This window comes from Schistocerca serialis, chromosome 7 (assembly GCF_023864345.2).
Source record: "Schistocerca serialis cubense isolate TAMUIC-IGC-003099 chromosome 7, iqSchSeri2.2, whole genome shotgun sequence".
NCBI lineage: Eukaryota > Metazoa > Arthropoda > Insecta > Orthoptera > Acrididae > Schistocerca > Schistocerca serialis.
The window spans coordinates 300,988,952-301,014,994 of NC_064644.1; positions in this window are offsets into that span (position 1 = coordinate 300,988,952).

A 26,043-nucleotide genomic window follows, 5' to 3' on the forward strand; every position below is an offset into this window, starting at 1 on the left:
ATAAAAAAAATGGGGGTTTCTATTTTTAAAAACGCAGTTGATATCCGTTTGACCTATGGCACCGCCATCTAGCGGGCCAAACATAGCGCCATCTGGTTTCCCACTTCAAGCTAGACGTTTTTCGTTCTTTGCAGTTTTTTCGTTTAACGCTTATATAGTGTGATATTTGTCCCGGTCACTATCAATGGACCACCCTGTATAGTACCACTTCATATGTTGCTTGGACAATGAAAATATGCTGATGTATCTGAATTTATTTATATGTAAGGAAAAACAGTTGTACACACTTACATGTGTCTGTATCCCTTATCATTTTCAAGGATAATGCATAAACTGTTGCTGTTCAAACACCACGCATACTCTAAACAATCACTATATTATACAAAACACACTTAGTAATCTTCTTCATGGCAAATTGAGCTTCACACTCGTGCTTTGTTTACAAAGCAAAGAGCATACCACTAAAAACGAGAAGAAGATGGACCTCGCCGGCCAGAGTGACCGTGCGGTTCTAGGCGCTACAGTCTGGAGCCGCGTGACCGCTACGGTCGCAGATTCGAATCCTGCCTCGGGCATGGGTGTGTGTGATGTCCTTAGGTTAGTTAGGTTTAAGTAGTTCTAAGTTCTAGGGGACTGATGACCACAGCAGTTAAGTCCCATAGTGCTCAGAGCCATTTGAACCAAGATGGACCTCCAGAATAACTAGAAAAATGGATCCACCTCTTCAGCAATGAGCAGCTAACAAATAATTTTTAAATGATCCCCTTGACCCGTACACACACATTAAACATAACGCGGACCCCCAGCAGTCAGAAACGTGAGCAAGAATATCCTAACTGCAACACAATAACACTTGCACTACATAGCACCATCATAACTGTAACTGTAGTAAAAAGGATCCGAGACCACAAAAAGGACACTCAGAGTACCAGAATTAAAAAATATTTTTAAATTTTATGTTTTCTTAAACATGTCATAGTACCAGTATCAAACTAATTAAATCTAAACTGTAATATTGAGGAGCAGGGTGAAGCACATGTGTAAAGCTCAAACTGGCATGAAGAATACTAAGCATATTATAAGACGTACGTACATGCAAACACTTACACGTTGTTCTGGTAAAGCGTAAGGACCATAACAAGATATAACGCAGTCCACCAGAACATATGTAAGTGGATAGAGCTGTTTGTAACACTTCGTGTTGCGAACCATCCCAAGAACGACAAGTGCTGTGACAAGCGCGCGTGCGTCTGCGTGAAGCCGGAAACAAAGAATGAGTCCAGAAGTAATCAGTGGGTAGGAAAAAAAGGAGAAATATCCGGTACCTTTCAATGAGGAACAAATTGCTGCTGCATCCGTAATTTAGGTATAAATTTTATTTCCGAAGTACCTAAAAATTCAACCGTGAAGTATATCATGAAAAAAAGGAGACATATCCGGGACCTATCAATGAGGAACAAATTGCTGCTGCATCCGTAATTTAGGTATAAATTTTATTTCCGAAGTACCTAAAAATTCAACCGTGAAGTACACTCCTGGAAATGGAAAAAAGAACACATTGACACCGGTTTGTCAGACCCACCATACTTCTTCCGGACACTGCGAGAGGGCTGTACAAGCAATGATCACACGCACGGCACAGCGGACACACCAGGAACCGCGGTGTTGGCCGTCGAATGGCACTAGCTGCGCAGCATTTGTGCACCGCCGCCGTCAGTGTCAGCCAGTTTGCCGTGGCATACGGAGCTCCATCGCAGTCTTTAACACTGGTAGCATGCCGCGACAGCGTGGACGTGAACCGTATGTGCAGTTGACGGACTTTGAGCGAGGGCGTATAGTGGGCATGCAGGAGGCCGGGTGGACGTACCGCCGAATTGCTCAACACGTGGGGCGTGAGGTCTCCACAGTACATCGATGTTGTCGCCAGTGGTCGGCGGAAGGTGCACGTGCCCGTCGACCTGGGACCGGACCGCAGCGACGCACGGATGCACGCCAAGACCGTAGGATCCTACGCAGTGCCGTAGGGGACCGCACCGCCATTTCCCAGCAAATTAGGGACACTGTTGCTCCTGGGGTATCGGCGAGGACCATTCGCAACCGTCTCCATGAAGCTGGGCTACGGTCCCGCACACCGTTAGGCCGTCTTCCGCTCACGCCCCAACATCGTGCAGCCCGCCTCCAGTGGAGTCGCGACAGGCGTGAATGGAGGGACGAATGGAGTCGTATCGTCTTCAGCGATGAGAGTCGCTTCTGCCTTGGTGCCAATGATGGTCGTATGCGTGTTTGGCGCCGTGCAGGTGAGCGCCACAATCAGGACTGCATACGACCGAGGCACACAGGGCCAACACCCGGCATCATGGTGTGGGGAGCGATCTCCTACACTGGCCGTACACCACTGGTGATCGTCGAGGGGACACTGAATAGTGCACGGTACATCCAAACCGTCATCGAACCCATCGTTCTACCATTCCTAGACCGGCAAGGGAACTTGCTGTTCCAACAGGACAATGCACGTCCGCATGTATCCCGTGCCACCCAACGTGCTCTAGAAGGTGTACGTCAACTACCCTGGCCAACAAGATCTCCGGATCTGTCCCCCATTGAGCATGTTTGGGACTGGATGAAGCGTCGTCTCACGCGGTCTGCACGTCCAGCACGAACGCTGGTCCAACTGAGGCGCCAGGTGGAAATGGCATGGCAAGCCGTTCCACAGGACTACATCCAGCATCTCTACGATCGTCTCCATGGGAGAATAGCAGCCTGCATTGCTGCAAAAGGTGGATATACACTGTACTAGTGCCGACATTGTGCATGCTCTGTTGCCTGTGTCTATGTGCCTGTGGTTCTGTCAGTGTGATCATGTGATGTATCTGACCCCAGGAATGTGTCAATAAAGTTTCCCCTTCCTGGGACAATGAATTCACGGTGTTCTTATTTCAATTTCCAGGAGTGTATATCATGAATGTAATTACAGATGGGAAGGGAACATAATAATAACAATTCCCAACAAACAGAAGAGTCGAATCTCAGATCAGTTTTCAACTTCCGTCATTCTGGGAGGAGTCAATAATTTGTTCAATAGGGCTGCGGCCGTTAGAAACATTCAAGTTTTCACGGAGCGGCTGCTTGTTCAGGGGGCGTGCACGGGTAAAGAGACGCCCGCTGTTCCGGCGGTCATAGGGGCGATAACGTAACGAACTTCTGGGTCAAAAAGGAAGCGACCAGTTCTTGGCCAAGAAGGCGAGACATAGCCGTTGGCGCAGCCAGGAAGTTGGCATCAGCTGTATTTTAAGAAGGCTTGGGTTTACTATCCCGAGCGTGTCATTTTAAACTGCGGGCAACCGCAGCCACGTTTCAACATTTTGAATTAAATGATCTGCAGTGGATGTAAAATACTTTTACTCAAAGTCACGACCGATTTCGCGTCAGTTGAAGAAGCTTCCTAAAGAATTACAGATTCTGTTTATCAACTCATAGTGGAAAGGAAGCCACTTCCCATCTTCCGATTCTAGTGCGCTAAAAGCGGCATGCCTTAGTTAAAAAGTAGCGAATAGCACAGGACTGTGCCACGAGCAGGAAGCTTGTTGAGAGGCAAGGCAGTACCGTAGAACGGTTATACTTCGACTGATTTTCAGATTAAAATGTGATTATCAAGGCTGTTTTCTAACTTCCGTGATATTTATGTTAGTGAACATAGGGGCTTGTGTGAAAGGATTATATACTAATTAGTACAATACATTTTCTAAATTGCAGAGGAAGTTATGGAAAAAAGGCGCTCGTGTTGCGTACGGGCCGCGAGGTGCCGCCACGAGCGCAACCGTATATAAGTGCCGACGGAGTTCGCCCATTGCTCAGGAGACACCCAAGAAAACAATCTACACGTGAAGACGCATTACATCGGCATGAGTGGGAGGCAAAGCAATAACTGCTGCGAACTCCATCACACATCGGAGGACAAGTTATCTCCTTGCAGATCCACGCGAGGCCAGTGCTCATTTTGTTTGGCATCTCATTTTTGCCTAACCTCTTATTTGCTTAGTTGCTTAGCTCTTAGTCGTTTATGGCTCATATTATTGTGATCTCTTTCAGCCATTCTGATTGTTTTAATTTACCCCCAGTTGAGAAGTGCTCATTTTAACATTTCACTTTTGCATATTTCTCATCTTGGTAATAATATGCTCCTTAGCTTTTTACATTCGAATTGATTAGCACGGTCTCATGTACTGTTTGTTCATTCCAGCCTGTTCATATTTTGATGTTCTTTAAATACTGTAATAATTATCGGAAGCATTTCTTCCCTTAAACTTGTGTAAAGTATTCTTGATGTACGATTTGTTGTGTGACACAGGTGTAAGGTTTTGAATATAAATTATATACGAAACTGTGCTTTAAAAGGAATTTATTTTTTCAGTTTCTAATACATCAGACGACAATTTTGTGATACGAGGGAGAAATTTGAACGGCGAACCCATGGAAATAGTCTTAAGTGATCCCCTTTAAAAATAAAAATTTGTGTGACACTGAAAGACGTTACACTGTAGGCACCGAAAATTTATTTATATAAAACAATACGTCACAGCAGGAAGGAGCGCCCGGCGGCTTTGTGTCGAGGTCCGGTGAACCGGCCAGTCTGTGGATGGTTTTTAGGCGGTTTTCCATCTGCCTCGGCGAATGCGGGCTAGTTCCCCTTATTCCGCCTCAGTTACACTATGTCGGCGATTGCTGCGCAAACAAGTTCTCCACGTACGCGTACACCACCATTATTCTACCACGCAACCATAGGGGTTACACTCGTCTGGTGTGAGACGTTCCCTGGGGTGGGGGGTCCACCGGGGGTCGAACCGCACAATAACCCTGGGTTTGGTGTGGGACGGCGGAGGGGTGAAGTGGACTGCGGTAGTCGTCGTGGGGTTGTGGACTACTGCGGCTGCGGCAGGGACGGAGCCTCTCCGTCGTTTCTAGGTCCCCGGTTAACATACAATACAATACAATACATGCAGTGGAAGAAAATGTAGTTCGTCTAAGTTAGCATGGATTTGGGGATACAGTAAACGGCCTGTTCTTCCACAACTGTCAGCTCCCATTCCATTCGTGATCAATATTTCAAAAACGAAGTGAAACTTCGGCAAGCCAGAAATAAATACATTGATCTAATGTTTTCTTAAGTGCTGATTAACGCTCATACAAAAAACAAAATATGGTACGTAAATCAGTGTGATCCATCATCAAAATTATAAATATGATGAAAGGTGCACTATGTGATCAAAAGTATCCTGACGCCTGGCTAAAAATTACTTATAAGTTCATGGCGCCCTCCACCGCCAATGCTGGAATTCAGTGTGTTGTTGGCCCAGCCTTAGCCTTGATGACAGTTCCACTCTCGCAGGCATGCGTTCAATCAGCTTCTGGAAGGTATCTTGGAAACGGAAGTCCATTCTGCACGGAGTGCTGCACTGGGTTGAGGTATGGATGTCGGTCGGCGAGACTTGGTAATGAAGTCGGCGTTCCCAAACATCCCAGAGGTGTTCTGTAGGATTCAGGTCAGGACTCTGTGCAGGCCAGTCAATTACAAGGATGTTACTGTCGTGTAACCACTCCGCCACAGGCCGTGCATTACGAACAGGTGCTCGATCGTGCTGAAAGGTGCAGTCGCCATCCCCGGATTGCTCTTCAACAATGGGAAACAAGAAGATGCTTAAAACATCACTGTAGGCCTGTGCTGTGATAGTGCCATGCAGAACAACAAGCGGTGCAAGCCCCCTCCACGAAAAACAAGACCACACCATAACGCCACCGCCTCCGAATGTTACTGTTGGCACTACACACGCTGGCAGATGACGTTCATCGGGAATTCGCCATACCCACACCCTGCCGTCGGATCGCCACATTGTGTACCGTGATTCGTCACTCTACGCAACGTTTTTCCACCGTTCAATCGTCCAATGTTTACGCTCCTTACACCAAGCGAGGTGTCGTTTGGCATTTACCGGCGTGATGTGTGGCTTATCAGCAGCCGCTCGACCATGAAATCCACGTTTTCTCACCTTCCACCTAATTACCATAGTACCTGCAGTGGATCCTGATTCAGTTTGGAATTCGTGTGTGATGATCTGGATAGATGTCTGCCTATTACACATTACGACCCTCTTCATTGTCGGCAGTCTCTGTCAGTCAACAGAAGAGGTCGGCCTGTACGCTTTTGTGCTGTACGTGTCCCTTCACGTTTACACTTCACTATTACATCGGAAACAGTGTACCTAGGGATGTTAAGGAGATTGAAAATCTAGCGTACAGACGTACGACATAAGTGACACACAATCACCTGACCACGTTCGAAATCCGTGAGTTTCACGGAGCGGCCATTCCTGCTCTCTTACGATGTCTAATGACTATTGAGGTCGCTGATATGGAGTGCCTGGCAGTAGGTGGCAGCGCAGTGCTCTTAATATGAAAAACGTATGTTTTTGGTGGTATCCGGATACTTTTGATCAAGTAATGTCCAAACATGTACTAACACAAACATACTTCCAAACGCTATCTGACACTTGTGGCCAAACAAACGTCATTTCTTGTTTCCACAGATACTTGAAACGGTATATTGTACTTTAATCAATTGTGGCTCTGAGCACTATGGGACTTAACATCTGTGGTCATCAGTCCCCTAGAACTTAGAACTACTTAAACCTAACTAACCTAAGGACATCACACACATCCATGCCCGAAGCAGGATTCGAACCTGCGACCGTAGCAGTCGCGCGGTTCCGGACTGAGCGCCTAGAACCGCTAGACCACCGCGGCCGACTTAATCAGTTGTAGCCATATTAACAACTATATATTTTGGAAATTTGTGGTAAGATCTTATGGGACCAAACTGCTGAGATCATCGGTCCCTAAACTTACACACTACTTAATCTAACTTAAACTAACTTACGCTTAGGAAAACACAATTACCCATGCCCGAGGAAGGAATCGAACCTCCGACGGAGGGAGCCACGCGGACAGAGACAAGGCGCCTAGACGGCGCGGCTACCCCGCGCGGCAATTACATATGAGTCTTCGTGTATATACCGATGGTTAATGTATGTATTCCTTAGTTTCACGCTCTTAGCGGACCAACATTGTTTAATAAATTGTGCATTTGTGTTCCTGGGTAACAATGACCTTGCACATGGCTTGAGAAATCGTAATACAGGGGCACATACATACACATGAACAAAGAACTAAATAGTCGTCTGTTTTGAGAATTATTACAGTAACGTACATGATACGCTTGAAAACAGCGACCGCTTTGCAGTTAAATGATATTAGCCGATTTAGCACAACCTGATTTTAACACACTTTTTGCGTGTAAAGTCGCAACAGCTTCGCCGGCCGGTGTGGCCGTGCGGTTCTAAGCGCTTCAGTTTGGAACCGCGTGGCCGCTACGGTCGCAGGTTCGAATCCTGCCTCGGGCATGGATGTGTGTGATGTCCTTAGGTTAGTTAGGTTTAGGTAGTTCTAAGTTCTAGGGGACTGATGACCTCAGCAGTTAAGTCCCATAGTGCTCAGAACCATTTGAACCATTTTTGCAACAGCTTCGCGAACTGTTGAGCAAGAAAATCGGCACTATATCGCGCCATTTAGCGTATTCTGATGGAACTTTACCGCCAAACAGCATTTACGAGTACTAAACACCCAACTACGAAACGGCAGAGAGGTGTAAAACTTTTGGTGTATGAGACATCAAAGTAATCACGGCGGTCAAGTTGTACCCGGATTTACAGCAATCGTGCAGTACTCGTGGCACGGTTCTGTGCAATTCTCTGCTTTTGTTTTTAACTATGGCGTACCGCATTTAGAGCACTAGACGGGAATAATGGCAAATAGCTCTAAGACGACTTACCTTTTCGCTATGAGGTGATAAATAGAATCTCTATCATTTGATGACGTGCCTTCAGTTGACGTGAAACCGGTAGCGACTTTGAATAAAAACACTTTACAGCCACTGCGGGTAGTTTCCTTCAAAATGTAGGTATACGAGCGTGAAGCAACGGCCAACTAACCAAACCCCTGACCGCCGCTGCACCGGACCGTTCTGTGATACGATATTAGAAGGTTCAGTAGCTACCGTCTCGTTCGAAACTCGCCGCCACGCTACAATAAAGTTCAACTGTTCATTACTTTGGACAGAGTTTAATAATGTCGCACGGATTCGATGGCCGTTTCGGTCGTTTGGAGATCGTTTATAGTATTTCGCGATGCAGCGGGAGAGCAACAGCGCCAATCGTGCGACAAGATTCATCGAAACACCCCTTCACCAACCCACTCCCCCTTTGCTGCATAAACCTGGTTTTCAAGCTTCAGCATTCTCTCTCCGATGTTTTTCCAGTTATTCGTGCATAGCTATAGTTCACTATTCATTTTAGCTGCAGAGAATTCTTCTAGTTTGCATGGCCGTGGTCCATGGAACTCTTCTATCCCTGACGTTTCGTCCAAAGCTACGTTGGACATCTTCGGAGGTGCTCCTAATTGTGCTGAGTCTTGCCGACTGATGAGACGGAAGAACGGCCTGAAGTGGAAAGTGGACGTGGTCTGGATTTCACGTGATAGCAGAGATAAACCTTGTCAAGGATAAAATATAACTGTCGATCATAGTACGTCAAAGATAAAAACTTCTCATCGATTCTGTAGCGCCACTGTTAATATATCGCTGAGTCGCCCGACTAGGGAAAACAGACAAGTCAGCCGTGGTGGAACATGCTCTTCAGTCGGGTGATCACGTAGTGAAATTTTCGGAAACTGAAGTTTTATGTACTATGACGAACTATTATCCACGGCTATATAGAGAAGCCATCGAAATATATAAACAGGGGGATAATTTTAACAGAAAATAAGAAGCTATGAAACTCAGCGATACGTGGCAGTGGCGCTACAGAATCGATGAAAAGTGTTTCTTTGAGGTACTATAATCGATAGTTATATTTTATCCTTGACAAGGTTTATCTCTGCTGTCACGTGAAATCCAGACCACACTCACTTTCCACGGTATTTAGGCCGTTCTTCGACGTCCGACTCGTCAGTCGGAAAGACTAAGCACAACCAGTAGCAACTCCGAAGATGTACAACGTAGCTTTGGACGAAACGTCAGGGATAGAAGAGTTCCATGGACAACGGCCATACAACCCAGAAGAATTCCCAGCAGCTGAAACATCCGGGCCTGAAAGCCTTCATTGTATGACTATTCATTTTGTATGTCGTTTTGTAAATGTGTTTATGACACTGTGCGTGCTTTCAAAATAACTACGCACTCTCCGACTTAGAGTTGAAATATTAAAAGTTTTGGCTGGTTTAGTTGTCTAGGGGCTGGGATACGTAGTTGCCGCATTACAGGCCAAATACTGCTGAGTCTACAGTATACGATAAGAATATACACATGAATCGAATGGTCGAAGGTTTCTGCCACTCGGCAATTGCGAATTATGAAGGTAACATATAAATTTAGAAATGAAAGATTGCAATTAAATAAATTCTGCAGGTACTATCTTAACGACTTTAAATGATAATTACGATAGTAGAAGTACTTTTGAGAATGCGGTATAGTTCTGCAAAACAATTATTGGTGTCGATGGTCCAGCAATTAAATAAAATAGAAGTTGAATAACAGGGAAACAATAGATTCCTACTGCACGTAATTAGTTATGAATAACAGCACAGCTCACGAGATATTCGCTTCCAAATGCACACTACGTCTTCACTGTAGAAGGCACAGAAGTCTCTCAAGTTCACAAGTCCGCACCCCGAAGTATTTCTATCTCTCGCGACCACGCGCAAACCGGTCCACACTCCAAGTCTCTCCGAGACTCCGCGTCCGTCGCGTCCAGTGTCGTACCCTCCAGAACTGCCCCCTCTCAGGACTGCCCAGAACTCGCTCGTGTCCTCTACGGAAACTCGCTTCCATCCAGTCTCCCCATTCACGAGCACTGTGATTGGCTATAGCGCTCGCGCCATGTCTTCATGCCAACGCACAGTCACAAACACAATGAATCATATTCGAAATACTGGATTTACATTTAAATACTTGAAATTAAATAAATATTCGTACGGCTGGACCATAAACACGCTCTAACACACATTATTAAATACATAAACATATATCAAAAGAAAAGAAGCAAAACGTAGGCCAAGAGCATAATGTCTCTGTGATTCTAACACACAGTAAATATTTAACAAATTTCTTCATGAATAGTATATACCGGATATAAACAAACACATAGGCGAATAAATATATTTATAAGCATGCTGCTACCGTTTATTCGTCTAACTATGGAGTACTTATGACCTGACGCGATCGATAGTAATGGTGCACTTAGACCTCCAATAACTCATGTACTATTCATTCTAAATGCCTGTAATTTATACCAATTTAGGTTTACACTTATAGCTTTCTCATGAGACGTCGATCGACAAACTCGGATGAAGCGTTTATACACTGCTGGCCATCAAAATTGCTACACCAAGAAGAAATGCAGATGATAAATGGGTATTCATTGGACAAATATATTGTACTGGAACTGACATGTGATTACATTTTCACACAATTTGGGTGCATACATCCTGAGAAATCAGTACCCAGAACAACCACCTCTAGCCGTAATAACGGCCTTGATACGATGGGCATTGACTCGAACAGAGCTTGGATGGCGTGGAACATTTTCTGTGTCCAGAAAGGCCCGTACAGGACCTGCAACATGCGGTCGTGCATTATCCTGCTGAAATGTAGGGTATCGCAGGGATCGAATGAAGAGTAGAGCCATGGGTCGTAACACATCTCAAATGTAACGTCCACTGTTCAAAGTGCCGTCAATGCGAACAAGAGGTGACCGAGACGTGTAACCAATGGCACCCCATCCAATCACGCCGGGCGATACGCCAGTATGGCGACGATGAATACAGGTTCCAGTGTGCGTTCACCGCGATGTCGCCAAACACAAATGCGACCATAATGATGCTGTAAACAGAACCTGGATTCATCAGAAAAAAATGACGTTTTGCCATTCGTGCACCCAGGTTCTTCGTTGAGTACACCATCGCAGGCGCTCCTCTCTGTGATGCAGAGTCAAGGGTAACCGCACCCATGGACTTCGAGCTGATAGTCCATGCTGCTGCAAACATCGTCGAACTGTTCGTGCAGATGGTTGTTGTCTTGCAAACGTCCCCATCTGTTGACTCAGGGATCGAGACGTGTCTGCACGATCCGTTACAGCCATGCGGTTAAGATGCCTGTCATCGGGACTGCTAGTGATACGAGGCCGTTGGGATCCAGCAGGGCGTTCTGTATTACCATCCTGAACCCACCAATTCCATATTCTGCTAACAGTCATGGATGTCAACCAACGCGAGCAGCAACGTCGCGATACGATAAACCGCAATCGCGATAGGCTACAATCCGACCTTTATCAAAGTCGGAAACGTGATGGTACGCATTTCTCCTCTTTACACGAGGCATCACAACAACGTTTCACCAGGCAACGCCGGTCGACTGCTGCTTGTGTATGAGAAATCGGTTGGAAACTTTCCTCATGTCAGCACGTTGTAGGTGTCGCCATCGGCGACAACCTTGTGTGAATTCTCTGAAAAGCTAATAATTTCCATATCACAGCATCTTCTTCCTGTCGGTCAAATTTCGCGTCTGTAGCACGTCATCTTCGTGGTGAAGCAATTGTAATGGCCAGTAGTGTATTTTGGAAATCCGCTGCTGGGTGTTATTTATACAATTTACCGTCAGATACTAAACTTTAAACTAATAAAGATATTCAATCTGCCATTAAGGTTTCACAAAGTCCGCCACAAACACCGTCCTCGTCACAGCGGAATTCCCAGCCACGCGGCTGGACCACGCGCTGGGGCTACCCCTCTCGTCCGGCTAACGTTTGTGTGGCACCACGTGGCCCAGCTATTGTGCGGCATCACGCTGTTGGTAACGAGCCGCGGCTTTGACGAGCGGCCTGTGCGGCCGCCCCAACTCCGAATACAGAATATTTCCAGGGTGCCACAGGGTGTTCTGATTTCTCCACTTGATACTCCATTTTCTTGCGTCAACAGCTCCACTCGCTCTCTCTATATGACAAAATGACAGTATGTAGACTCAAATACCAACTGGAAGCTGCCCTCGATTTTGATTTTCGTTTTCTGTTTTGTTTTCAGGATTCATCTCTATTGTTACATTTGGTTGGTGCATAAGTTCGTAGCGTTTTTCCATAGGTTTAATATACAAAAAATATACACATAACAATAACATATAATCCTTAACTATTTGCAGCGACCTGCCAATGCTGGGACACCTTTTCGATTCTGCGACTGCAGAAATCACGTGGTTTTGGTCGAGCCATGTTCGGAGCGCATTTTCATCCGGAAAAAAAGTTCCTTAATAGTTGTTCCATAGAAATCGGGAAAGGTGAAAATCTGAAGACGCAAGATCAGGTGAATAAGGTGTGTGAGGAATGACTTTGCAGCCAGCTCCTGAATAGAGTTTTTTTGTCAGTCTTGTAGACTGCGTGCGGGCGGTATCGTGAAGTAACATCACTTCACTCACTCATCCTGGACGTTGTTCTTGGACTGCATCTGCAAGACGTCTCAGTTGTTGACAGTGAAACTGAGAAGTGATAGTTACACATGGGCGAAAAAATTCGTCTTACACCGCACCGTAGCTCTTCCACAAGATGCATAATATTATCTTTTGTGGATGCGCGCAGGTATTTGTACTAGAAGTAGCTGCTTTGTTTGGCCTCAACCATTCCTTTCTTTTCCTTATGATAGCATAAATACGCCATTACTCGTCACCAATAACGATATATGATAGGAATAGTTGGTGTTGTTCGGAATTGGTGAGAAGTAAGCGGAGATGCGCATGTGGTCACCCGCTGATTTTTGTAGTATTGGCTTACAGCATGCGGTATCCGCACACCCGATTTTTGGACCCTCCCCGTTGCATTCAAATGTCATACGATGGTGGAATGATCACATTTCATCTTTCCTGCCAATCTTCGAGTACACTGACATGGATTAATTCGTTTAAACGATCTTCATCAAACCCAGAAGGTCTTTCTGGACATGTAAAATTACTAATATCAAAACCATCCTCCTCGAAAATAGAAAACCATTTTCTTGCCGTGCTCTGTCCAGTGGCGTTATCCCCAAACAAGGTGCAAATATTTCTGGCTGCCTCCGTTGCTGCAATCTTCCCACTGAACTCCAATGGAATAATATGTCGAAAATGTTCTGATTTCTCCACTTGACACTCCATTTTCTAGCGTCAACAGTTCCACTCGCGCTCTCCAGATGACAAAATGACAGTTCTATTCTATCGCTTGCGCATTGTCCCGCGGTTACGCAGGATCGGCCACAGTTAACTGGATTTGGCATGTTAATTTTAAGGGGTGGCCAGATGCCCTTCCTGCTGCCACTCCGTACCCCCCGGGACGGAATTAGTGTACCCCAGCTGTCTGCGTCGAGTGTAAATCGTGAAATAGTGTAAATGTGTTTCAAATATCTGTGAGTTGTGTAAATGAGGCGGTACTTGGGGACCAGCCCGTTTTCACCTAGTAGGATGTGGAAAACCGCCTAAAAACCACATCCAGGCTGGCGGCACACCGGCCACCGTCGTTAATCCGCCGGGCGGAATCGATTCGGGTCCGGCGCGCCTACCCGAGTCCAGGAAGCAGCGCGTTAGCGCTCTCGGCTATCCTGGCAGATCAGATGACAAAATGACAGTATGTAGACACAAATAGCAACAGTGGACTACAAATAAGAAATGAAAATCGGTAAACAAGTCCATGGCAACTGGAATATCAACATGCAAAACAAAAACGCCAAAACTTATGCACCAATCAAATATTTTTTAAAACTTGTATTTAATAGTGTTGCGATATCTACTACCTTTTCCCCGTATCTATACAAATCAGTGCTGCATCCCCCTACTCCCCCCACCCACCCCGCTGCAACTAGGGACGAAATCACTGCCTTCCCAGAGTCTGATGCTTGATATGATGATTTGAGATTCCAATGGCCTGTTGATATTTATGTCGCCTGCCAGCTGGAGCAAACTCTTTTCATTTAAGCTACATGGGATACAGGCATTGTGTCAGTCAGTTAGTTAGTGGTGGCGCATGTTTCACCTTAAATCTCAATAAATACAGGCACATTGACGTCTTTTTACTATGGAAACACCATATAAACTTGCATTCTGAATGCTCGAAGCCAGCTATGCCACTGAAATGAAGGTATTTTAAAAGTATTTGTGGTCAGTTCCTTTATTAACCAACAAGCATTAACGGTCGCAGAGTTCACGAAGTCTAGCCTGATTAAATAACGTTGTAGAGACATATCTAGCTACTTTTATGTAGATTCCACCCAGGCTTTCATGGCAACAGCCTCAAATATATCGAAGTTTGTATAATGGTCGGGTATTTTTGGCTTAACGCTAATGCGCCGTATTGTAAGTATTTATACCTTGGTTCGAACGTTATACGTAACATTTCAACAGTTACATGTCATCAAATATTTAAAAACTGTATTTACGTTGCAGAAGTACTTGAAAGTGGCTTAAGTACTGCCGTTGCTATCGTATATTGGAAAATAAAACGCTACAGCCAATTGCAGAAAGATAATGTCCTTCAAGAAATTCATTTTGACTGTGGACCCTAGGCATCAAAATTAATTCTCTACAGTAACTCTTCTCCTCATCTATTTCTTTCAGTACTATTTCATTTTTTTAATTATCTGTCCACTCAGTTTTAACGTTATTCTATAGTGGCGCATTTTAAGTGCTTCATGTTCGTTCTCCGGGTCGTCAATGGCCTAGAATCGATTTTACCGAAATGCTGTGGCTAGTCATATAGCTTAAATCTATCCAAATATCTGTTGCTCAGAAGAAACTTCGCCACTGAAGAAACCTCTCCTCTCTTGCATCAACCACTTTCCAGTATTTTACCATGATTTGGCCTTCTTGTGGATCTTGTTTCCTAGATAGGAGAACTTTCTTATTTCTCCGATTTCAGTGTCTTTACAATTTTGACGCTGAGTAAGCCATTATTCACCTTTCGGCTACTCGTTGCCAAGTCGTTTTTGTTTCGTTTAACCTTAAGCCATAGTCCGAGTAGAGCATGCTTTCCACTCCTTACATTCTAACGGATGGGCTGTCCATCCGGAAACCCTTAACTTTTGCATTTGATGTCTCTTTACACTATTGCTCCTGATATTTTCTTTGACTTCTTTCAACGCTTCTTCAGAGTTGAACAACAGCGGTGAGGAACTGCAATCTTACACCACTCTTAAGAAGAAATTGTGCTTCCTAGCTTCTTCTTTTAGAATATTTCGTATGTTGCAGGCTATTCCTTTGTGAACATTTAGCTCCAAGCTTCTAAGAATTATAAACCACTTACTTCAGAGTCTTAGCGTTAGTTCAGTTTCTAAAACAGAAACAGTTGGATAGTCTTATGGGAGACATAGGGAATACATTTGATGTGGTGTGTCTTAGAAATCATCCGTGTAAGGTAAATCGCGAAAAGTGATAAAGCAGCACTTCCTTTACTCGAGAGTCTGTTTATCTGTAATGATGCTCTTTCTTCCAAGCAAAGTGACTGTCTCCTAGCTCGAGCAGGTACTATCGAGTGAAGGGAATGAACGGAACTGTTTGAGCTACCACTAAGGGAGAATTTAAAAGGATCTTCACTTAGTTACCGGTTCCTCCATTCTGTATTGTGTAAGACAGGAACACGGTAATTTACACAAGGACGTCTGAATCTTCATTCATAAAGGATAGCACTGAACAGTAGTCTCCCTCACTGAATCGTTCCATCCTTGAAAAGTACTTGTGCTGCAGTCCGAGCAAAGGACTACATCAACGCCGCAATCCTTCTCAATGGAAATTTAAACTCTCATTGCCGTGTTGGCTTATTCCATGAATCTCTTTCGCAGTCTGAATAAATAGCTAGCAAATGAGACGTTTGCTATTCTGCTTCTTGTTTTAGCCTGACAAGTAGCAGTTGCATAATGTAAACTTTCACGGGAATAAAGTAGAGCAGAAATTGGTAGGCTGTTATTAAGCACAGTCAGTGTAAACAGATTTCTTAACTGTGGGGTATGCGTCCGTTGTGAATATTTTTAAACGTTGAAACAGTGCTAATGTAGACACCACAAGAAAGATACTGGAGACACTGGTTTTGTGGTGAATAATTTCTTTAATGACGCATTTCGTTCTACTGCCATATGGTTATACACTAGAGTTATGTTAATGATATCCTCTTGTATTTGTTTCTGAACAATTTTGCATCTTTTGTTGAAGCTCCAAATGGCTATATATTCCTGTTTTCTGTTATGTATAACATATACGTCAATCTGTACGGATTACGCCACACAACTGATGCCACCTAGTGGCTAGTTTGTGAATTTACGAGGGATAGTTCACCTCGATGTCATCTGGGCACGTGTCTAACAAGTAAATATACCCAAGAGATATACTTCTTTTCTGAACGCTTTGAATATGTTATACTGTAGAGCCAAATAAGGGACACAATCGTTTTATACGTGGCCATACGGCCGCTAAGTTGGTCAAGCACACACCTGACAAAAACTGCGTTTAATGTATCAGAATGGGCACCGTTAAAATGGTAATACACAGAAAAAGCTTCAAATAAAAGTTCAGCGATTTTTTTAATGTACGTTGCAATGATGCATACGGATTCGTCGATAGAACACATTTTTTCGAAATCCTCTCTCCAGCACTATTTTTCATTTCGATGTCTGACTAACTGCAAAACGTATAGCGGCGCTAGTACCAAATTCAGTCATATATGACAAAGTGGTATTCCAGAAACGTATCTGTCAGAAATGAGCTAGAAATATCTCCATATCAAAGTGAATACAGTATTTTTTGACCCAAACATTTCAGCGCCTGTTTCATTATTGTATAGATTTGCAATAAACGTTACAACGATAATGTACAAACATTTTCAAATCTAACCTAATGAAAGCTGTAAAGACTGGAACTTCACAGTAAAAAGATACACCAAATTTAAAAAGAATATAAAAATACATTAGATACTTTATATTTCATAAAATTGAAAGAAAATCTTTGTACGGAGTAGTATATGTAAAATATACATCTAGAATATATTTATCTGGGAAAGTATTATTTAACAACCCATAATGACATTTGACATTGAAACGGGCATATATTAGCTGTGCGTACAGCGTTATAGAGACATTTCTAGCTTATTTCTGACAAATACGTCTTTCGAATACCAGTTCATCATATGCGATTGAACCTAGTGTTAACCATGCTATACATTGTTTTATTAGTCAAATGCCAACACAAAAACAAACAAAAAAATTGGGTGTAGTGGATTACGAAAAAATAATTTTTTGACAAATGTGGGTGCCATGTTGTAGCGTACATTAGAAAATAGAGAACCTTTATTTAAAGTTTTTGTTTCACGAGGGTCGTCCAGAAAGTAAGTTCCGACCGCTCGCGAAATGGAAACCACAGTGAAAATCAGAAGCGTTTTATTTGCAACAGTTAGGTACACCTTCCACCTACTTCCCTACATAGTCGCAGCTCCAACTACCAGTTTTGTCGTAGTGTTGTATCAACTTTCGAACATCCTTGCCATAGAAAGCAGCTGCCTGTGCTTTCGGCCAGTTATCTGCACTGGTCTGCAGCTCGTTGTCTGTGGAAAAATTTTGTCTTCATAGCCAGCGGTTCTTGTGAGCAGAGGTGAGACTCAAGGGGAGCCAATTACGGACTGTATTGTGGGTGATCAAACACTTCTCATCGGAAACGCTACAGGAGCGTCTTCATTGCCCCTGCAGTGTGAGGCCGAGAATTGGTATGAAAAAGGAACTGCTCGACAGTTGTGTTATGTGGGCTGCATGACACAGGCGAAATCTCTAACCAGGACCTCATACTTGGCGGGAGACGCTATTCCCTACGCGTCTTTACGTGTTCACTCTTCACTCAAAATTGAAAAGTGCGACGCGACACGATCGACGGGCATCGTAGAGACACTGTCCATTACATCTGTGCAAAGCTTTACCGGATTTTCCCAGTGATTTCCATTTCGCTCCCGATCGGAACTTACTTCCTGGACAACTCTCGTATTTGTTACGGTTTCGAGGGATTTCATTCAGAAATAGTGAACTCAATTTTTTTCAAGGGCATGTTTCATCCGCTTAACGATCATATGAACACGTACAAAAAGATGCGAATCTTTTATTTGGCTCTACATTACAATATATTCAAAGTCGACCATAAACGAAGTATATCCATTGAGTTGGCTTACTTGTAAGTTACATGAATCCAGATTGCTCTCATGTAGGTCCCGTTCATATACTCGTATGTACTTTTGCATAAATATTGTTCTAGTTTTTTAAATATTTATGTAATAATTTTTTCAACAATCGATCTATATCCACTGTTCTATTTGAGATTTTGTTGCTTTTTTAGATTATTTGATGATGATTATATAGAGAAACTTGATTAAACAAATCAGTCACTACAAAACTATGACTCATGTATGGGTTTGGTAGTGTCCAAATTAGCACGATTTTACTGTACTTATTTCTCGGAAGACCCCACCCTCCTCCCCCCATGAACCATGGAACTTGCCGTTGGTGGGGAGGCTTGCGTACCTCAGCAATACAAATAGCCGTACCGTATGTGGAACCACAACGGAGGGGTATCTGTTGAGAGGCCAGACAAGCGTGTGGTTCCTGAAGAGGGGCAGCAGCCTTTTCAGTAGTTGCAGGGCAACAGTCAGGATGATTAACTGATCTGGCCTTGTAACACTAACCAAAATGGCCTTGCTGTGCTGGTATTGCGACCGGCTGAAAGCAAGAGGAAATTACGGCCGTAATTTTTCCCGCGCGCATGCAGCTTTACTGTATGGTTAAATGATGATGGCGTTCTCTTGCGTAAATTATTCCAGAGGTAAAATAGTACCCTATTCGGGTCTCCGGGCGGGGACTCATCAGGATGGCGTTGTTATCAGGAGAAAGTTAGATGTAGTAGGAATTAGTGAAGTTCGGTGTCAGGAGGAACAAGACTTTTGGTCAGGTGAATACAGGGTTATAAATACAAAATCAAATAGGGGTAATGCAGGAGTAGGTTTAATAATGAATAAAAAAATAGGAGTGCGGGTAAGCTACTACAAACAGCATAGTGAACGCATTATTGTGGCCGACATAGACATGAAGCCCACGCCTACTACAGTAGTACAGGTTTATATGCCAACTAGCTCTGCAGATGATGAAGAAATTGATGAATGTATGATGGGATAACAGAAATTATTCAGGTGGTGAAGGGAGACGAAAATTTAATAGTCATGGGTGACTGGAATTCGATAGTAGGAAAAGGGAGAGAAGGAAACTTAGTAGGTGAATATGGATTGGGGGTAAGAAATGAAAGAGGGAGTCGTCTGGTAGAATTTTGCACAGAGCATAACTCAATCATAGCCAACACTTGGTTCAAGAATCATAAAAGAAGGTTGTGTACATGGAAAAATCCTGGAGATACTACAAGGTATCAGATAGATTATATAATAGTAAGACAGAGAGTTAAGAACCAGGTTTTAAATTGTAAGACATTTCCAGGGGCAGATGTGGACTCTGACCACAATCTATTGGTTATGAACTGTAGATCAAAACTGAAGAAACTGCAAAAAGGTGGGAATTTAAGGAGATGGGACCTGGATAAACTGACTAAACCACAGGTTATACAGAGTTTCACGGAGAGATTAAGGAAATAATTGGCAGGAATGAGGAAAGAAATACATTAGAAGAAGAATGGGTAGCTCTGAGGGATGAAGTAGTGAAGGCAGGAGAGAATCAAATAGGTAAAAAGACGAAGGCTAGTAGAAATTCTTGGGTAACAGAAGAAATATTGAATTTAATTGATGAAAGGAGAAAATAAAAAATGCAGTAAATTAAGCAGTCAAAAAGGAATACCAACGTCTCAAAAACGAGATCCAGAGGAAGTGCAAAATGGCTAAGCAGGTATGGCTAGAGGACAAATGTAAGGATGAAGAGGCTTATCTCACTAGGGGTAAGATAGATACTGCCTACAGCAAAATTAAAGATACCCTTGGAGAAAAGAGAACCACTTGTATGAATATCAAGAGCTCAGATGGAAACCCAGTTCTAAGCAAAGAAGGGAAAGCAGAAAGGTGGAAGAAGTATATAGAGGGTCTATACAAGGGCGATGTTCTTGAGGGCAATATTATGGAAATGGATGTAGATGAAGATGAAATGGGAGAAATGATACTGCGTGAACAGTCTGACAGAGCGCTGAAAGACCTAAGTCGAAACAAGGCCCCGGGAGCAGACTACATTCCATTAGAACTACTGATAGCCCGACAAAACTCTGCCATCTGGTGAGAAAGATGTGAGAGACAGGCGAAATACCCCCGGAGTTCAAGAGGAATATACTAATTCCAATCCCAAAGAAAGCAGGTGTTGACAGATGTGAAGATTACCGATCTATTAGTTTAATAAGCCACGGCTGCAAAATACTAACGCACATTCATTACAGACGAATGGAAAAACGGGTAGAAGCCGACATCGGGGAAGATCAGTTTGGATTCAGTAGAAATTTTCGAACACGTGAGGCAATACTGTCCCTACGACGTATCCTAGAAAATAGATCCAGAAGAGTTTTCGATTAAATTTATTACTTGAGATTTCATCTGATCAAATATACATCTGATTGCATTACACCAGAAACTGGTACCAACACCAGTAGGCTTCCTTGGAACTTAATTATCAGACATTCCTGCGTAAGGCATATTATTTGAAAAATAGAGGTTTGCTCCTGCTTCACAAGAATAATAATAAGTATGTTCGCGAAGACGACTTGTGTGGCTTAGCGATAATAAACTATAAACAGAAATCTTCCTCGTTATCAGTCTACCTATTACAGACAGCCCTATCAAAAGCCCTTCAGTAGTTCCTGAGTTTAGTCTTCACTTATAATCAATGAAGCAGATGATTCCACATTTAGACTTCATCCGTGATGGCATAGCCTATGACATATACGTTCTTCATTTCCCAGATAAAAGACTTCTTAAATGTTACCCAGCCAAAGACGCTCCATTAAGCTCCTGTGATACCACGTCTGCCGGCTAGTAGGTGCCGTTAAAGACTATGGTAAGCTCACCAAACAAAAAAATTACTCACACCTAGAGAATTCTTTACAAGCATCATATTTTAATATCATGTAATTCCATTCCTGGACGCAGCAATCGTTTGGATACGCTTAGGAGGTGAGTCCACAAGGTTGTGCAGATACGTCGCATCCAGGTTAATCCTCTTGCTGAGGATTTAGTCGCGCAATTCCATTAAATTGAGTTGATGCCGATATCGGCGTTTTACCCGCCCTTCCGACTTGTTCCACAGATTTTCTATGGGGTTGAAGTAAGGTGATTTGCAGACTAATCGAGGTGTAACAGGATGTGGAAATGTTGTCTTCACATGCCTGCGTGAGCAACGGTCTCTTGCGAGGCGACGGACTCCAAATGTTGAGGCCAGCAGTTCCCGTCGCCATGTTATGTGACTAAACAAGCTGGGCTGTGAGCTTCATTCACTGCAGTTCCTATCGGGTTTGAAACGATTTGTAATCACAAATTTTGAAACGGTTCTCTGGTCCCTCTCACTTAGGATCTTTTACCGATCGTATTTCTCACGCCGTGTTTCGTAGACACGTGTGTTACATCACTGCTTGTAAACATGTTGAATAGTATGCCGTGAAGCATCAACAAATCCAACGGATTCACACACAGTATGGCCATAGGCACGTTAAAACACGACTGCCCCTTTTATCCGCACTGTCATGCCCATAAATTTACCTATGTTCACGCCTGAAACATAAATGTTTTACTGACCACTACTGCCTTACGCCCACGTACAGTAAATGTAGGCGCGGCTGATCACATGACTCGATTGCTGCGCAATCTATAAAGGCTTAACTACTCTTCTGTGTATGCGCATTGATGTGACTGATTTGTTGTCCTTTACTGCCTGTTCACGATTGTAAGATACACCATTGCACATAGCTTTCCTACATACTTTTAATATATTTTTGTCTCAAATCTACTAATATGTTACGTTTTACATGTGCACAAAAAGCCAGACTATCTAATTAACTGGTTGAGGATACTGAAACGCCCGCTAAACCCAGTGGGCAGAACAGGTAATAGGATTGTGGAAAGGGCCAAGGGTTGAGGTTTGATGTCAGTTTCAGGATCTAATTGTCATTTATTGTAATTTAATAACCTTTACAACCAAAGCGGCACATAGCCGAATCTTTACCGAATGCAACTCTTTCACGGCTGAAGGCCTCCAACAAAAAATCTTGATAAGATAAAAATCCAATTAAGATAGCAATAAAATAATTCAAAAACAACATACGGAAGGTGCAATGCAAATGGCTGATATTAAGCTTGAAAGAAAAATTTAAAAATTAATTTTGTAAAATTTAAAGAAAAAACAAATAACCATAAGCCTAAAATTTAAAAGCTGAGAAAAGATAAACACCAGTGGCACTCGGAAAGCCTCCAGGTAGGTTGGTCTACCCTCGTTCACTTAGGTGAGACAGGTGGTGAGCCCAACGATAGCTGATCCGTTGGAACCCAACCACGGGACAGCCACGGACCGACCGACACAACGACTTGCTTCCCGTCAATCAGCACATGGGAACTCAAACCGGCAATGTTACAAACGTAAAAATCCACAATGGAGTATGTATTAGCTGTTAAAATTACACACCATGTTGCACAGCGACAACAGTTGAGGAAAGGACGCTGCCTGAAATTACGTTAGTGGCCAGGGCAGGTAACCGGAACACTAACGGCCACTAGGCAGAAATTTCCGCTGGTGCACTCAAACCGTAGTCGACCAAAATAGTTAACTGCACCGCATGGCGGCTAAATCTCAGCAGTAGAACCACTCGGTGTTGCTCACCGGAAAACTTCCCCAACAGCAAACCACAGAAACGAACCACCAGAACATGAACAGACGTCGCTTAGCTAGTTGAAACCACTACTCAACTTTGACTTCCTGGGTCGGTGAACAACGAAGCTCATAGCGATCGGACAGCTCCACACACGCTCCGACACTGCGCAGGGACTGCCAGCGGACCCAGCCGACTGCATACCGCGCGGAGATAACTTCCGACCGACTCATTGCAGACCCCCTTGCCGGAAACTATATGCACCAAACCAACGATGGTACACGGCGCAAATATCGGCACACATCACTGCTGCCACACGTAGAAGGAAGAAGAACCACGACGTAACCGCGACAAGGGCGGGAAACCAAATACAGATAGACAGCGAAGTTCACGAAAACACATAGTTGGGAGAGAGCACGGCTCAGATACTGTTTAGTCGGCCGGCGTGGCCGAGCGGTTCTAGGCGCTTCAGTCTGGAACCGCACGACCGCTACGGTCGCAGGTTCGAATCCTGCCTCGGGCATGGATGTGTGTGATGCCCTTAGGTTAGTTAGGTTTAAGTAGTTTTGAGCTCTAGGGGACTGATGACCTCAGAAGTTAAGTCCCATAGTGCTCAGAGCCATTTGAACCATTTCAGATACTGTTTAGGAACACAGAGAAATGCGTGTCTGCTCCTGTTGGGCCATCCAACAGTGGCGGAGGACACTGGGGTATGGTACTACATTAGTCGTTACTTATTCATCTTGCACACCATCACACGAGGCCAGCAACAGAATTTGCTGAAGCTGGCCTGGTGCCTAGAGCATGGTGGTGGTCGTCGTTGTCGGCTGCGGCGGCGGAGGCGGCGGCGGAGGCGACGGTGGCGGTGGTGGGAGGTGGAAATGACCGCTACGAAAGCGTGGAAAAGCTGTTTCCCTGTTGTGGCTGGAGGCGTACGGCACTCCCACCAAGGCGTCCTGGATTCGTATCGCTGGCGAAGGAAATCAGAATACGTCGGTGGTAGGAGTGGAAAGAGAGTCGACAAAAATGACCATTTCTCATTGTTTTGGCAAGCTTGTGCAGCTTCAGATTAGTTAGTAGTCTAGCTAGTTAGTTAGTTACTTTCATGATCCGTGGGTCACCTGCACGATACATCGTAATAATGTTGAACGAGCCATTTTATATTCACAATGCAAATTGATTTCTAAATATGACAACAGCGGACCATTTATAAGTTATTTTTATAAGCGATTTCTTTAAAATTAAACATGCACATGTGAGTTAGTAGTTCCTACCAGCACACTTCAGCACATTACAATAATAGAAATTCTTCTACGGAATAGAAGGAGTTGTCAAATAGAAACGTCTTCACTTTGTTTTCGAATTTGTTATCTGTCGAACAGTTTACATCACTGGATAAAAATTTCAGTTGAGGCATTGTGCATCCCTTGTGCTAAAGATAACCTTGATGTGGAGTAATGTATGTCATTTTTCCTTCTGGTATTGTAGTAATGTATCTCATTGTTACTTTTGTACTGTAGTGGATTATTTACAACAAACTTCATGAGGGAATTAACATTCTGTGAAGCAGTAGCCAGAACGTCCAACTCCTTAAACAGAGGTCTACAAGATGATCACGGTTTTGTGCAATGAAGACTTGTTTTAAGAGGATGGGCTATCCCAGAACATTATTCCATATGACATTACCGAATGAAAATATTCCAACTTATTGATTTCTCTCTCCCCGCGATTTGCAATCAATCTAAGTGCAAATGTGGCTAAACTAAGTTTTTTTAAGTGTTTAAAAATTCGCTTTTTCGAGTTTAAACTCTCACTAATATGGGCCCTAAGAATTTGGGATTTTTTGCTCTGTATATTATTTCCTCACCATTTGCTCCACTTATCATTGATGTAGTTCCCTAGATATGCAGAACTGAATACAATGTGTCTTCTTAAAATTGTGGGAGAGACCATTCGCCGAAAAATAGTCAGTGATACTTTCAAGAACACTGCTTACCATTTCATCTATTTCTGTCAGTATAATTGGATTGATTACAATACTAGTCTCATCAGAAAAAAGAAATAATTCTGTGTGTCGTATGTAAGACGGAGGATCGTTTACATATATGACGAACAATAGCGCACCTGAGATTGAGCCTCGGGGATATCCACACGCAATTTTTTTCCTATACAGAATAACGTCCCCAGAGTACAATGGTTGAAGTACTACTTACAACCTTCTCCATTCCTTTCGTTAAAACTGACATTATCCATTCAATTTACCTAGGGGAATATTGTGATTGACACTCTAAAAAGTCTTACATATGTCGCAGAAGGCGCTGTTTTCTTAATTAATGCTTCTAAAATTTGGTGGGTGAGTGAACATGTGAATGGCATTCTCAGTAAGCAATTCTTCTGCGATCAAAACTGTGATTTTCTGAGGGCATTCTCAAATATTTTGAAAAAAAAGACGTCGGTAGTTACTGACATCTCTCCTAACATCTCTATTAAAGAGGAGTTTGACAACGGGTTACTTTAGTTTCTCTGGAAAAATGGTTCAAATGGCTCTGAGCACTATGGGACTTAACATCTATGGGCATCAGTCCCCTAGAACTTAGAACTACTTAAACCTAACTAACCTAAGGACGTCACACAACATCCAGTCATCACGAGGCAGAGACAATCCCTCTCTGGAAAAGTGGCATGAGTTATGATGCATTACATATGCATGACCTCGGCTTAGGCACAGAGTGCTGTTCTCCCGTGATGTCCCCGCTTCGGTACAGTAGCCGGGACGGATGATCATGCGGTGTACGCATGCTGCTTGGAAGCAGTATGCATACTCGTCGAAGTTGGCGCGCCCGATGCTGAGACGGCGACGGAGATCGCAGCACTCGGCTCACGTGACACCCGGTGGTAGCCAAGCAAAGACTTGCACCACTGCGGGTGACCTGCAGATACCAGTGGCGCTGGTCTTCGACGATCAAGCCCCGCGATATGGGAGCGAGGCTGAGTGTACCAGCGGTGGCGTCTACGTCTACGTCTACGTCTACGTCTTCTGTCCAGTCACTCGTCGACCAGTCTGG